The 17,021-nt window shown below is 43.0% G+C and overlaps 1 protein-coding gene across 4 annotated transcripts in view; it reads right to left on the bottom strand.

Moving 5' to 3' along the window:
* Positions 1-17,021, bottom strand: part of LOC117509345 (diacylglycerol kinase delta-like) — a 275,606-nt gene that overhangs the window by 230,891 nt on the left and 27,694 nt on the right. The window contains exon 1 of one of the 4 annotated variants that reach the window (XM_034169015.1): positions 13,811-13,851. The exons of the other annotated variants lie outside the window; for them this stretch is intronic. The gene's annotated coding sequence lies outside the window, so the exon portion shown is untranslated. Of the gene's footprint in view, positions 1-13,810; positions 13,852-17,021 lie in introns of those variants that run through there. 4 annotated transcript variants of the gene reach the window in all.

The following is a 17,021-nucleotide window of genomic DNA, read 5'->3' as shown; positions in this document are numbered from 1 at the left end:
CTCAAACAGAAAGAAAAAACAGAATCAGTCATCAGAAAGGCAATAAATAGTGTATAATTTGTCAGCATTAAACAACAAGAAAAACAGGAAATACTAATGTGATCGCCGGCCACTAGCCCGAAGCTTCACTAACAGACCCAGACTTTAGATAAAGCTGAGGCTGTGGCACGCTCCGTTTCCTAATGAAATTAATTTAAAAGAGTAAAAAACAAAGTAACATACTTGACCAGTATGCTAGCCATATGAAAGTGAAAAAACTGTGTCTTAAGTCTGGACATGAAAGTCTCCACAGAATCTGACTGTTTTATTGATGCAGGGAGAGATCATTCCACAGAACAGGAGCATGATAAGAGAAAGCTCTGTGACCCACAGACTTCTTATTCACCCTAGGGACACAAAGTAGTCCTGCACCCTTAGAATGCAAAGCCCGGGCTGGTACGTAAGGTTTAATTAGGTCAGCTAGGTAGGGAGGTGCCAGTCCGTGAACAATTTTATAAACTCGTAGCAGAACATTAAAATCAGATCTCACTGGGACAGGAAGCCAGTGAAGAGACGTCAAAATAGGTGTAATGTGGTCAAACTTTCTGCTTCCTTTCAAAAGTCTGGCAGCAGCATTTTGAACTAACTGGAGAGCCCTAATGCTGGACTGCGGTAAACCAGAAAATAGAACATTGCAGTAGTCCAATCTAGAAGAGATAAACGCATGGATCAGGGTCTCAGCATCAGCCATATACAGGATGGGACAAATCTTCACGATATTTCGCAGGTGGAAGAAAGCAGTCTTTGTAATATTTCTAATGTGGAGGTCAAAGAACAATGTAGGATCAAAAATTACCCCAAGGTTCCTCACTTTGTCAGTGTGATGTATGACACACGAGCCTAGGCTGAGCGTTAGCAGGTCAAATTGATGCTGATGTCTCACTGGACCAAGAACCATCATTTCAGTCTTATCAGAGATTAAAAGTAGGAAGTTTCTAGACATCCAGCTTCTCACTGATGCAAGGCAATCTTCTAAGGATTTTATGTGGAAGAGATTACCAGCAGTTATCGGCATATATAACTGAGTATCATGTGCATAGCAGTGAAAGGTAATCCCAAAAGGCAGCAATATGTACCCAAGGGGTGCTATATAAAGGAAGAAAAGCAGGGGGCCTAAAGTTGGTCCCCTGTGGAACCCCAAATTTCATGTCACTAAGGTTAGAGGTAGTGTTACTGTACAAAACACAGTGAGAACGACTGGTCAGGTATGACGTCAACCATGCAAGGGCACTCCCAGTAATACCAAAGTGATTTTCCAGCCTATTGAGTAGAATATGATGATCCACTGTATCAAATGCAGAAGTGAGATCTAACAGCAACAGAACCATAGTGGTGTCTGAATCCATTGTAAGCAGAAGATCATTCACCACTTTAGTGAGAGCCGTCTCTGTGGAATGATATTTTCTAAAAGCAGACTGCAGTGGCTTAAAGAGATTATTCTCAGTAAGATAGTCCACGAGCTGCCGTGACACCACTTTTTCCAGACGTTTTGAGCAAAATGATAGATTTGATATCAGCCAATAGTTTTTCAATATATTAGGGTCAACATTAAATTTCTTAAGTAATGGTTTAATCACTGCAGATTTGAAACAAAGCCCTGGTCCCACCAAATAAAGAAGGATAAATAATGAGCCACGCAGCATGTTTTTTTGCTACAAGAGGATTTATTCAGCTATCATGGGAGAATAGTGGCTCTGAGAGGCTCTTAGATGCAGAATCTTCGGCGAACGAGGCTCATCTCTGAGCGTGGCGCTAATTTCAAGATGTTCAAAATTTAGCAACAACAGCGTGGGACAGTTTGTGTACGAGTTACTACGAGGACTAACGAAGATTTTAGAGGCGTGTGTGGTGAGGACGTGGCTGCTAAAGCCCATTTTCTGAGCACCTGGCACCTATGAGGACTGTTTTGGACATGTTCCGCCCTCTTGCGCACAATCCCACCTGCTTTGTGCACCAAACGCTGTATATAAAATAATTGTTTTGTAGTGGATTAATCATTTTCTGTCTGAGCTTGGATGTTGAAAACACCTCTAATCACTTCTAGAATCACAGAGGACCATTTCATCTGGACCCTTTCTGTCCCTCTCTCTCTTGCTCCATGAAGTGGGGGACGTATTTGGGAACAGTTTAAAAGGTAACTACTTTTTATTGTAATAACTTAGTAAAAAAGTTGCGTGTTCATTTCTTCTTTATGAGCTGCTGTAAAAGTATGTTTATGATAGATTTAATATGTTGTTATAATGGATCAGATGAGCTGCGCTCTGTTCGCACAGACAGAATGACTCGTGCTCAACAAGAGCATTTACGCAAAACACCACCTCGCGAAAGAGTGATTTTTCCAGTCAATGCCCGAACACAAAGTTAAAAGTTGGATCACTTTGTCAAATGTGTGTTTAAAGCCACGGAAGAAATGAAGACAGCAGACTAAAAGCAGACTGCAGTGGCTCAAAAAGATTATTCTCAGTAAGATGGTCCAAAAGCTGCTGTGAAATCACTTTTTCCAGAAATTTAGAGCAAAATGACAGATTTGATATCGGTCGATAGTTATTCAATACACAAGGGTCAAGATTAGGTTTCTTAAGTAATGGTTTAATCACTGCAGATCTGAAACATTTAGAAACAGATCCAGAAGTTAATGAGAGATTAATAATTTCCAGCACAGTCGGCCCAAGAGTGGACCACAGGTCCTTAAACAGTTTTGTTGGTATAGGATCAAATAAACAGGTTGTGCTTTTTGTAGATGTTACGAGTTTCGTGAGCATGCCTAGAGAGATACTATCAAATTCTGTAAATCTAGGTAATACCTCAGTAATGGCGCCAACCTCAACAGCAGGGTGTAGTGGCTGGGTTAAGGCATTCTGGGATATGTTTAACCTAAAGTCTTCTATTTTCTTCTCAAAGTAATCCAGGAATTCTTGCACTGTAAATCGAGAGCGAACTACAGGTGGTTGTCCATGAATAAGTGTTGCCACCATGTTGAACAAGAACTTTGAGTTGTGCTTGTTTTTGTTTATCAAATCAGAGCAATAGGTCCACTTTGTAGCCAGTAATGCATGTTTATAGTCTAAGATAGCATCACGCCACGCAAGGTGGAATACTTTTAAACTACACCATTTCTGTTCTAGACCTCTAGCCTTATGCTTGAGGTCACGCAGGTAATCAATGAAACAAGGAGACTGTATTTTGGGCAAGCGCAGTTTTAACAAAGGTTTTAACAAAGTCTGTCTACTGATTGGGTATTTGCCAAATGTGAAGCTAAGACATCAGGCAGTCTAGCTTCGAGTTCAGTTGTAGTTGAGGAGTTGAAGCATCGCCATAGTGATAAATAAGGTTATTATTCCACTAAACATGGTAGCAAAACTGTAAACCTAATAAGTGAGTGATCAGAGACCACTGATGCAAGAGGAATGATGTGAATATTCATGACAGCAATACCACGTATGAGAACCAAATCCAGGATATTTCCACTAATGTGCGTCGAGTCCCGAATGCATTGCTGAAATCCTAATGCATCCACAATTTCCATGAATGATTTGCAGAGGGGATCAGAAGGCTTATTTATATGAATGTTAAAGTCACCAATTATTAGAATGTTATCTGCACTGTCGACACGTTAGAGATAAACGCACCAAATTTATCTAAAAATTCGGAATATGGGCCAGGAGGCCTATATAGTGACAAAGTAATACGACTGATTTTTATTCTTCTGACATGGGCAATACGTAATATCCTGAACAGAGCGGAGAGTCAGATGTTCAAACAAGTTATATTTGTGACCCCAACAGCTATTAAGCTAAACCTAGATTTATAAATAAGAGCAACACCCCCACCTTGCTTTGCATCACGAGGGATGTGACTAATATATATGCTGGTGGGCAGGCCTCATTTAAGGGGAGGACAGCTGTCGGTTAAAGCCAAGTTTCACATAACCCAATCATATTTGTGATGATCCATAATTAGATCATTAATCAACAGTGATTTTGAGGACAGTGATCCTATGTTAATGGATTCTCGTCAACCTCAGTGGGGTTGACGGTTAGACTGTTTGGGTTTAGGGGTGTTTCCAGAGGAGCATATATAAGATGCCTGGAAGTAGGTTTAGGTTTGAGACATTCCATGCGAGTTGTAGGTAGCAGACAAAAAATATTTGATATGGTCAAGAATTTCCTGAGCTTTGGGTTAGTCACAGTGCTAAGTATTCTGCCACGGAGTTCTGTCTGTTTAGGGACAAACAGCATTCCAATTTACTCTGGGTTTTGGTTGATTTCTTTTTTCCAATGCGTCACATTGTTTTCTTTGTTTTCTTGTAATTTGGTTTAGTCTAACAGGGTTTGTGTTTGGTGGCTCTGCTTCTGTTTGTGTAGCAAGTCCCAGAACCAGCTGGCTGAGGCGGTGTCTCGTTACAGTCTCTCTGTGGATCAGGGCTTTGTTATGGAACTTATTGGGGTCGACATCTTTTTCTTCACACTCACCTGAACCATTGCAATTAGTGTCCAGAACCGGCACCCCAAAGTGTTTGCTGCCAAACCTAGTGATACATCACACTCTTCAAAAGTTCCGACCTGTTGCACTCACACTGGTGGTGATGAAGTGCTTTGAAAAACTGGTTAGAAATAACATTACGTCATCCCTAACCCCCACTTCAGACCCAAACCAACAGAGGACGCCATGACCACTGCCCTCCACACCACACTGGCCCACTTGGACCAACAGGGTAACTACGCCTGTCTTCTCTTCATGGATTATAGTTCAGCATTCAACAACCCCCCTCCCATGGTCTTGTGAGGAACACCCTGCACCTCGGTCTACCTCATTCCACATGTCTTTGGATTAAGGACTTCCTGTCAGATGGCTCACAGAGTCAGGATTGGTCCCCACATATCCACAGCTCTCACACTCAGCACCGGTTCCCCTCCAGGCTGCGTACTGAGCCCGCTCCTCTTCACCCTCTATACCTCTGACTCACCCCCTACCACCAACACCTTCATTAACTATGCAGATGACACCATAGTGGTCGGCTGTATCACTGGAGGAGATGAGTCCGCCTACCAGGAGGAGGTGGAACAGCTGACGGTGTAGAGAAAATAACCTGCTCCTGAACAGATCCAAAACCAAGGAGCTAATTATAGACTTCAGGAGAAACCAGACAGACATTCAGCCCATTATCACTGGGGGGACTTGTGTGGAAAGGGTCAGGGACTTCTCTTTCCTGGGAGTCCAAATAGAAGGGGAACTGACCTGGGACAGGAACACCACACACTTGGTAAAGAAGGCATAGCAAAGACTCCACTTTCCAAGAATCCTCAGGACAAAATATTATCAACCAGAGGTGTCTGGTGTCTTTTTCGCGCTCTGCATAGAGAGCATCCTCACATACTGCCTCTGGACGTGGTTTACCAGCTGCATGGGGGCAAACAGGAAAGAGCTCCAGAGAAGATCACTGGGTGCCCTCTACCCACACTGAAGGACCTTCATGGCTCTGACTGTCTCAGGAGAGCCAACACCATCCTAAAGGACTCGTCCCACCCTGGACACTCTGAGCTGCTGCTATCAGACAGACGGTACAGGACCATTAAAGCAAGAACAAAGACTGAAAAACAGTTTCTACCCAACTGCTGTTAGAGCTTTGAATGAAATCAAACAGCCAGGTCACATGACACACTTGGAATGAGGGAAATATTTATGTGCAATATCCACTGCCACTGAAATATCCAGTTTTGTACATACATTTTGCTTTGTTTATATGTAATCTCTTTTTTGCTACTACGTTTGTCTTTTTTTACTTGCGCTCTGAACATACCTTTTTCATTCTTTTCTTTCAAGTCTGCGTGTGGTTTACTCACGTTTATATTTACACTGAAAGACTGCACGTTATCTTTCGTTGTACCTGTTACAATGACAATAAAGAATCTGTATCAGGCAGATGCTAACAGGTTCTATTCACAGGCCATTAGGCTTCTCAGTAACTCTCTTATCCACTGGCCCCTCACCATCTCATCTCATCTTCAACTGCTTATCCGGGATCGGGTCACAGGGGCAACAGCTCCAACAGGGGACCCCAAACTTCCTTTTCCTGGGCCACATTAACCACAACTACCTGGGGGACCCCGAGGTGTTCCCAGGCCAGTGTGGAGATATAATCTGTACACCTAGTCCCGGGTGCTACTATTGAGGGGGCTCTGGTCTGATGCAGGAGTTCCTCCAATTGTTCCTTCCAGCACCAGATTACATCCCGAGTTGAGGTCAACAGAGTCCCATCCTTACTGTAGACAGCTTGGATGGTTTCCCACTTTCCCCTCCTGAGGTGCCTCATGGTCCGCCAGAACCACCTTGGTGATCAGATCATGGGTGCTCTGGTACTATGTACACTTATGAGCATCCTTATGTTCGAACATGGTGTTCGTTATGGACAGTCCATGATGAGCACAGAAGTCCAATAACAAATGACCATTTGGGTTTAGATCGGGGAGGCCGTTCCTCCCAATCACACCTCTCCAGGTGTCTCTGTCATTGCCCACGTGTGTGTTGAAGTCCCCCAGCAGAACAATGAAGTCCCCCACCGGAGCCTGATACAGGACTCCATTCAAGGACTCAAAGAAGGCTGAATACTCCAAATTGCTGTTCGGTGCATACGCACAAACAACAGTCAGAAATCCTCCCCCCCCGGGCTACCTGAAGGCGCACGGAGGCGACCCTCTCATCTCCCGGGGTAAACTCCAAGCGTTGATCAGCCGGAGAGTCGTGAGTATCCTCACACCCGCCCGGCGCCTCACCCCCTGGGCAACTGCAGAGAAGAATGTCCAACCCCTATCAAGGAGAGTGGTTCCAGAGCCGAGGCTGTGAATGGAGGTGAGGCCCATCACATCTAACTGATATCGCTCCACCTCCCGGCACAAGCCCCGGCTCCTTCCCCCACAGCGAGGTGACGTTCCGCACGTCCCAGAGCTAGCCCCTGTTGCCTGGGTCTGGTCCGCCGAGGCCCTCGACTTTCACTGCCACCCATGAGACCGCGCACCTGACACCACCGGTTCCCCCTGTGGGTGTTGACCACACAGGGTGGAAATGGAAGTTCCACGTTGCCTTTTTGGGCTGTGCCCGGCTGGGCTTCATGGCAAGTCCAGTCACCAGGCGGTCACTGACGGGCTCTCCATCCAGGCCTGGCTCCAGACAGGGGGCCCCGAGCATCCTCCAGGATGGATCACGTTTCCTCTGCCTTGTTTTGTCATGGTGTCTTGTAAAATATTCTTTGTCTGGCCTCTCACCTGAGACCAATTTGCCATGGGAGACCATACCAGGAGTACAACAGCTCCAGACAACACCACCCTTTCTGGAATACTTTGGACAGCACTGCTCTAAACTGTGCATCTTTAAATAGTGTATATAATACATTCTTCAGTCAAATAATTCAATTCCAATTCAATTTTATTTATATAGCGCCAAATCACAACAAACAGTTGCCCCAAGGCGCTTTATATTGTAAGGCAAGGCCATACAATAATTACATAAAAACCCCAACGGTCAAAACGACCCCCTGTGAGCAAGCACATGGTGACAGTGGGAAGGAAAAACTCCCTCCCACCAGGAAGAAACCTCCAGCAGTAAATAATGGGTATTTTATAGTATGGTTTTTTTTTAAATCATCTGATGTGAACTTTCTACATGCAAATTTTCTAGGGAGAATGAACAGAGTAAAAATTTCATTGTGTGGTATAACTGCCTGTATTTACTGTGCATGACAAAAAAAAAAAAAAAAAAAAAACTCTTTAATGTAAGCAGAAATGCATTTGTTGAGCCGAACATCGATTTTGTGTGGTCAGACAAAAGTGAACGTCAGTCAGCACCTTGATAAGGCTGCACGTTCATCAAAACGTGGGGAAAAAAATTACAAGTGGTGCATTTCCAAACCCTTTGGAACGCTGTAATCTTTAAAAATAATTTACACCCCCACCTCTCCATGGTCCAAGGCTCTGTTGGTGAACACCTTTAGGTGCACACTTTGGCACCTTCCAAGGCATGTGGCTTTTTAAAAAAGTATTTTGCCTGCTCTTATGTGCAAGCATGTCCTTCCTGTACAAAGTCTTCATGGACGTCTGCTGGACTTTGGCCACAAATGAGTATGTCATTAGGTTTGTTTTTGTTGCTCCCAATTTTCTCAAGAGCAAATGTGTGTGCACTTCTGTGCGTTTCTCTCTGCTCGTAATAATGTACGTAACATCATACCATGCACCAGTTCAGATGGGAGGTTTTGTTTTGGCTGGAAGATGCACAAAGATCTTGGTCTCTCTCTGCTGACTACCACATGATAGTGCTCCAGAATGTAACAATGAATGACACACATTTATCAGGGTTCATGAAAATGTGGTGGGGGTTAAACTGGTGGGATTGAGACAGAGAATCCTCAATTCAAATCCACATCAGAACAGAAAATTACTAAGGGCCCTCGGGTAAGATACTTAATCCCCAAGTTGTTCCTGGTGTGCAGTTGAGCACACTGCATGGCAGCACAGTGTGCATGCGTGTGTGTACGTAGCTGTAGAAATGCAGTCCATGCATGTATTGTTATGCATTATTTTTGCAGATATTTTTGGGTACAGGCAGTATGGATGTGAGCCATATTCCCTGGTTTTTCCAGTTTCACACAGATGACTTACAACCCCAATTCCAATGAAGTTGGGACGTTGTGTAAAATGGAAATAAAAGCAGAATACAATGATTTGCAAATCCTCTTCAACCTACATTTAATTCAACAAACTAATTGTTGAAGCTTTGTAGGTGGAATTCTTTCCCATTCTTGCTTGATGTATGACTTCAGTTGTTCAACAGTCCGGGGTCTCCGTTGTCGTATTTTGCGCTTCATAATGCGCCACACATTTTCAATGGGCGACAGGTCTGGACTGCAGGAAGGCCAGTCTAGTACCCACACTCTTACTACGAAGCCACACTGTTGTAACGAGCAGAATGTGGCTTGGCATTGTCTTGCTGAAATAAGCAGGGACGTCCCTGAAAAGACGTTGCTTGGATGGCAGCATGTGTTGCTCCAAAACCTGGATGTACAGTAATGTGCTATGCTATGTGGCTAAAAGTATTAATCCAGGTTTTGAGTATATTTCTTATTGTTACATGGGAAACAAGGTACCAGTAGATTCAGTAGATTCTCACAAATCCAACAAGACCAAACGTTCATGATATGCACACTCTTAAGGCTATGAAATTGGGCTATTATAAAAAAAAAAAAAAAAAAAGTAGAAAAGGGGGTGTTCATAATAATAGTAGCATCTGCTGTTGACACTACAAACTCAAAACTATTACACTCAACAAAAATATAAACGCAACACTTTTGGTTTTGCTCCCATTTTGTATGAGATGAACTCAAAGATCTAAAACCTTTTCCACATACACAATATCACCATTTCCCTCAAATATTGTTCACAAACCAGTCTAAATCTGTGATAGTGAGCACTTCTCCTTTGCTGAGATAATCCATCCCACCTCACAGGTGTGCCATATCAAGATGCTGATCAGACACCATGATTAGTGCACAGGTGTGCCTTAGACTGCCCACAATAAAAGGCCACTCTGAAAGGTGTAGTTTTGTTTTATTGGGGGGGGGATACCAGTCAGTATCTGGTGTGACCACTATTTGCCTCATGCAGTGCAACACATCTCCTTCGCATAGAGTTGATCAGGTTGTCAATTGTGGCCTGTGGAATGTTGGTCCACTCCTCTTCAATGGCTGTGCAAAGTTGCTGGATATGGGCAGGAACTGGTACACGCTGTCATATACGCCGGTCCAGAGCATCCCAAACATGCTCAATGGGTGACATGTCCGGTGAGTATGCCAGCCATGCAAGAACTGGGACATTTTCAGCTTCCAAGAATTGTGTACAGATCCTTGCAACATGGGGCCGTGCATTATCCTGCTGCAACATGAGGTGATGTTCTTGGATGTATGGCACAACAATGGGTCTCAGGATCTCATCACAGTATCTCTGTGCATTCAAAATGCCATCAATAAAATGCACCTGTGTTCTTCGTCCATAACAGATGCCTGCCCATACCATAACCCCACCGCCACCATGGGCCACTCGATCCACAACACTGACATCAGAAAACCGCTCACCCACACGACGCCACACACGCTGTCTGCCATCTGCCCTGAACAGTGTGAACTGGGATTCATCCGTGAAGAGAACACCTCTCCAACGTGCCAAACGCCAGAGAATGTGAGCATTTGCCCACTCAAGTCGGTTACAACGATGAACTGGAGTCAGGTCGAGACTCCGATGAGGACGACGAGCATGCAGATGAGCTTCCCTGAGACGGTTTCTGACAGTTTATGCAGAAATTCTTTGGTTATGCAAACCGATTGTTTCAGCAGCTGTCCGAGTGGCTGGTCTCAGACGATCTTGGAGGTGAACATGCTGGATGTGGAGGTCCTGGGCTGGTGTGGTTACACGTGGTCTGCGGTTGTGAGGCTGGTTGGATGTACTGCCAAATTCTCTGAAACGCCTTTGGAGACGGCTTATGGTAGAGAAATGAACATTCAATACACGAGCAACAGCTCTGGTTGACATTCCTGCTGTCAGCATGCCAACTGCACGCTCCCTCAAATCTTGCGACATCTGTGGCATTGTGCTGTGTGATAAAACTGCACCTTTCAGAGTGGCCTTTTATTGTGGACAGTCTAAGGCACACCTGTGCACTAATCATGGTGTCTAATCAGCATCCTGATATGGCACACCTGTGAGGTGGGATGGATTATCTCAGCAAAGGAGAAGTGCTCACTATCACAGATTTAGACTGGTTTGTGAACAATATTTGAGGGAAATGGTGATATTGTGTATGTGGAAAAAGTTTTAGATCTTTGAGTTCATCTCATACAAAATGGGAGCAAAACCAAAAGTGTTGCGTTTATATTTTTGTTGAGTATGTTCAAACTGCTTTTTTAGCAACCCTGTGAATCACTAAACTAGTATTTAGTTGTATAACCACAGTTTTTCATGATTTCTTCACATCTGCGAGGCATTAATTTTGTTGGTTTGGAACCAAGATTTTGCTGGTTTACTAGTGTGCTTGGGGTCATTGTCTTGTTGAAACACCCATTTCAAGGGCATGTCCTCTTCAGCATAAGGCAACATGACCTCTTCAAGTATTTTGACATATCCAAACTGATCCATGATACCTGGTATGCGATATATAGGCCCAACACCATAGTAGGAGAAACATGCCCATATCATGGTGCTTACACCACCATGCTTCACTGTCTTCACTGTGAACTGTGGCTTGAATTCAGAGTTTGGAGGTCGTCTCACAAACTATCTGCGGCCCTTGGACCCAAAAAGAACAATTTTACTCTCATCAGTCCACAAAATACTCCTCCATTTCTCTTTAGGCCAGTTGATGTGTTCTTTGGCAAATTGTAACCTCTTCTGCAAATGTCTTTTATTTAACAAAGGGACTTTGCGGGGGATTCTTGCAAATAAATTAGCTTCACACAGGCGTCTTCTAACTGTCACAGCACTTACAGGTAACTCCAGACTGTCTTTGATCATCCTGGAGCTGATCACTGGGTGAGACTTTGCCATTCTGGTTATTCTTTTATCCATTTTGATGGTTGTTTTCCATTTTCTTCCACGCATCTCTGTTTTTTTTGTCCATTTTAAAGCATTGGAGATCACTGTAGATGAACAGCCTATAGTTTTTTGCACCTGCATATAGGTTCTCCCCTCTCCAATCAACTTTTTAATCAAACTACGCTGTTCTTCTGAACAATGTCTTGAATGTCCCATTTTCCTCAGGCTTTCAAAGAGAAAAGCATGTTCAACAGGTGTTGGCTTCATCCTTAAATAGGGGACACCTGATTCACACCTGTTTGTTCCACAAAATTGATGAACTCACTGAGTGAATGCCACACTACTATTATTGTGAACACCCCCTTTTCTACTTTTTTTTACTAATAGCCCAATTTCATAGCCTTAAGAGTGTGCATATCATGAATGCTTGGTCTTGTTAGATTTGTCAGAATCTACTGAATCTACTGGTACCTTGTTTCCCATGTAACAATAAGAAATATACTCAAAACCTGGATTCATCTTTTTAGTCACATAGTACTACTATATTCTGAACACTATACCTTTCAGCACTGATGGTGCCATCACAGATGTGTAAGTTGTCCATGCCATGGGCACTAACACACCCCCATAGCATCACAGATGCTGGCTTTTGAACTTTGCGCTGGTAACAATTTGGATGGTCTTTTTCCTCTTTTGTCCGGAGGACATGACGTCCATGATTTCCAAAAACAATTTGAAATGTGGACTCATCAGACCACAGCACACCTTTCCACTCTGTGTCTGTCCATTTCAAATGAGCTCGGGCCCAGAGAAGGCGGCGGCATTTCTGGATGTTGTTGATGTATAGCTTTCGCTTTGCATGGTAGTGTTTTAACTTGCATTTGTAGATGTAGCGACGAACTGTGTTAACTGACAATGGTTTTCTGAAGTGTTCCTGAGCCCACGCGGTAAGATCCTTGACACAAGGATGTCCGTTTTTAATGCAGTGCCGCCTGAGGGATCAAAGGTCACGGGCATTCAATGTTGGTTTTCGGCCTTGCCGCTTACGTGTAGAAAGATCTCCACATTCTCTGAATCTTCTGATTACATTATGGACTGTAGACGATGGAATCCCTAAATTCCTTGTAGTTGAACGTTGAGAAACATTGTTCTTAAACTGTTGGACTATTTTTTCACACAGTTGTTCACAAAGTGGTGATTCTAACCCAATCTTTGCTTGTGAACAGCTGAGCCTTTTGGGGATGCTCCTTTTATACCCAATCATGACACTCACCTGTTTCCAAACAGGTGTTCTTTGAGAATTCATCAACATTCTCATTTTTTTTTGTTGCCCTGTCACTTTTTTTGAAACATGTTGCAGGCATCCATTTCAAAATGAGTAAATATTTGCACAAAAACAATAAAGTTTATCAGTTTGAACATTAAATATCTTGTCTTTGTGGTGTATTCAATTGAATATAGGTTGAAGAGGATTTGAAAATCATTGTATTCTGTTTTTATTTACATCTTACACAACGTCCCAACTTCATTGGAATTGGGGTTGTACTTTACATCCAGCGTTGCCTGGTGGCCCAGATGTTCCAGTGAAGCAGCCAACTTAATAATGACCTCATATCACTTAAATCTGTTCAAACATTTACCATCTTTAAAACCCTTGAAGGAGACTCCTGATTTACACCCCTTCCAAGTCAATCCAAAATATAACCCTTATCCACAAACATGTCCCTTATTTTTTTGATGAAGGTTTTTCCTACTAATAGTGGTCTGTCCGTTGTTCATATCCTTTACTTTTACATAAAAATGATACAAAGTAACACAGAAAGTAGCAAACATAAAATACAAATCCAAAAGACCCATTCAAAAGAATGGTGGTTATGAATTCCTAAAGATTATGAGAGCCCTTTTTTCCTGAATGACTGAGATTTGTGACGATATGGAGGAAAGAAGCAGTGAGAGAACACAGAACAAAAATGTCTGTTTTTCACAACAGCATGTGAATGCAGCACTAGGAATAATTTTCGGAAGGCTGGAGCATTCCTTTGTATAATCATGACTTTAAAGGAATGCTCCAGCCTTCCGAAAATTATTTCACTTTTCCAGTGTGATTCTCTGTTTTATCCCACTGCTCTTCTGTCACATTCAAACATCATGATTCCTGCTGCCTGAGACCAAACGTTGCTCTTCCTCTTTTCTCTTACCGTTTGGGTCAAGTGTCAGATGATGGTCCCTGCAGATTAAATAACTCCACTTCTCAGTTTGATTTGTGTCAGGGTGTGGATGATAATCCTGGTCCCTGTTTAAATCCTACACAATAATGTGTTTCTCTTCTCTTCATGTTAGCCCCTCCCACATCCCCTCACATGACTCAGGCCTGTGTCCTGTCTGGTATCAGCCTCATCTAGCATACCCCCCCCCCCCCCCCACACACACACACACCCACCCATCTACGTCACAAGGTACGTTCAGTGTGTCCGTTTGTGTGAAAAGAGACGCACAATGTCATGTGTTTACATACAGTGAAATGATTAACATCGGGAGTAAAACTAATCTGTACTGTAGTCACATGTGGACGCTGTCAGCTACAAGTTACGTGTGGGTAACACAAGGACTCTTCAAATACACATTTTCACACCCGTTACACTGCACATTCTGGACCTGTCCAAGACTACACTGTTATTAGCTGTCTATTTTTAACACATTTTCTGGAGTCTGTGGTGGGACTGTCCATCCCTGCCCACTGACGTCTCTGTTCCTCTGGAGGCCGCATTCAATAAAAATCAAAAGGCTTTGATTGCGTTTTGTTCTCTGTTGACCAGGAGACTCATCGTCTGCCAATGGAAGGATCCACATCCACCTTCATGTGGTCAGTGGATGAGAGAGGTCATGGATCACATTCATTTGGAAAAGATCTGTTAAGGTTTATTTTGACACATGGCAGCCTTTTTTAATCTTATTTTAGGAATTTGTCTGCAGACATTTTAGTTTAAATACCATTAAGTTTTCTGATACATGCCAATATATCCAAGATTGTGTTTGTCTTTATTTAGATACCTGTTCAACTTAAAATTCAGTATGTGTGATCCGGTGTCGCTGACCGAACGGTCCACCTCTAAAAATCGGTCCGCCTTTCTGCACACGTGTCATTTCGGACCACAGCATCTTCTGATGAAGATGAGGAAGTTTCTGATGAAAGGAAGCCACGGTAAAAATAATGACAGCTCTAAACCGTGTATGTTCCAGCCAAACGCGACAAAGAGGATGTGAAGCGCAGCTGTCAGGGGATGACAACAACAACGCTGTCAGATATAAGCTGCTTACAAAACACAGAATGGTTTGTTCACTCACCACCTTTTCTTATAAATGATCATTTATTCCTGGCACGGTGTGTTTGTGTATGAAAAAAATTATTTCAGCAGCACAGCGAGCTTAAATTCAGGAGTTTGTTCTAAAAATCACTGAAAATAAAGTTTCTGTACATTCTGTATATATTTAATCATTTATAAGCAGTGGTGGGCACAGATAACTAAAAAATTAACTTTGATAACAGATAATCAGATAACTGAAAAGTTATCTTTGATAAAGATAAAACAATAAACCACCCAAAAATGTATCGGAAGTTACAGATAACCGATAAATTCCAGTATTGTCTCTGGTACATTTGCAACTATTAATAAACTGAATTTGAGTTTTAACACCACGATCACTTCTGGTAGCATCAAAAGCGACAACAGACCCAAACAATGAGCCCACACTTCTGTCTTTGAACATCTTGCCCCCTGCTGGAAGCTCTTGTTTACTATATAGCTTCCAGCACAGAAGCAAGCTGAGAGCGGCCATAAAGCCCAGCTCTCTACCCAATCACAACGCTCCAGTCAGGCGGAGGTCTTGGAAAATAAAGCAGTGCTGACTTATGGTTCTGATTTATAAATTTCTTCCACACAGGATTGTATGTGTGAGAGATTACCAGAACCAAAGGGATCTGGATGCACTGAAGTGATTACTGACATCCAAATGAATGGTTATGTGGCTGCGTTCTTCTGGCATTAACACAATATTTCTGGCCATGCGGGGTTTCTTGTTACCCTGATGTCCCACGGGGGAAACACTGATGTCTCACCCACTGACAGGTGCCATTGTATGAAGACAATCGATGATAATCACTTCAGCTGTCAGTGGTGCTGCGGCTGACGGGAGTAAATCCGGATCACTAACGTGTCCAATTTAATTCAACTGCAAGTCAATTTAGGGCCCTGTCACACCTTGATGATTTAGCCTGAGTATGCCGACCGTAATAAAAATGCTGGCACAGGCTGATGTACATCTAACAAATTATGCAGCTGTCACATCTTGACGATTTACCCAGTGTATGCTGACAGGCCCGTTTCCACCGAGTGGTTTGAGTCAGTACTGCATGGTGTGGTGTGGTTCGTCTGGCCTGGCTTGCATTTCTACCACCGGCAGAACCCTTTTATTTGGCAGGTGAAGAATTAAATATTGATGAGCACGTCATCGAGCACTTGTACATTGTTGCGCATCGTCTCCACATGGAGGCAAAATGGAATCATGTAACATTATTTTATTTTTGTCTTGGTGGATCATGGGATTTATTTTCATCGACTGATGGCTGCGGCAAACGCTGATGTGAATAAATGAGGCGTTGTGACGCTTAAAGCGCCGGTATCACGACCTGAACGGTTCCCCCAGTTCAACCGCAACACCGGCATCGTCAGGCTGCAGCTGGAGCAGAGAAACCAGAGGGACTTCTTGAAAACACTACGTTTCTTCAGCCACGACAAGGAACTAAAGTATTTTCAGACGTTGTTTTCCAAAGTCGGGACATTTTATGTGGATATGTTTCCGTCAGACTGTGATGATGAATCCAACTGAAACAAACAGGTCAGATTAAGACTTTATATTTACTCCGTGGGTGAATAGTTTTAATATTTGAAACAGTCTGTTCACATGAGGACTGTAGCTTTCATCCAATCAATAGACAGCATTAATGGCAGGGCTGTAAATGAAAATAGTGAAATCCGAGGTAAATTTGCAGGGTCTGGAGGGCGCAGCTCCCCAGGAGCCAGGGTTTAGGGCCCACAGGGCACCAGAAACCAAATTGATTACATTTTCAGCATCTCCTGGAAGAAATACAATCTCAAAAGAAGAGCATATTTAAATGATCCCAGATTCAACCTTTCATCTGAACTGCCAATGATCATGTTGAAATAACAGAATGTGACGTGGAAGTAGGACCTGGAATGATTTTCCTTTTAATTGTAAACCAAATTATGCATTAACTCTGAACAATTAAGTTACATTAAATTCATGAAGACTGAAGAAAAAAAAAAAAACTGTTAAAGCAACAAACCACAGCTAAAGCTTGTAGAATATTTTGAAAATCATGGTAAAATA

The sequence above is a fragment of the Thalassophryne amazonica genome, chromosome 4 (assembly GCF_902500255.1).
Source record: "Thalassophryne amazonica chromosome 4, fThaAma1.1, whole genome shotgun sequence".
Classification (NCBI taxonomy): domain Eukaryota; kingdom Metazoa; phylum Chordata; class Actinopteri; order Batrachoidiformes; family Batrachoididae; genus Thalassophryne; species Thalassophryne amazonica.
The sequence above is the reverse complement of the archived record's forward strand: the minus strand, read 5'-3'. Positions and strand labels throughout refer to the sequence as shown.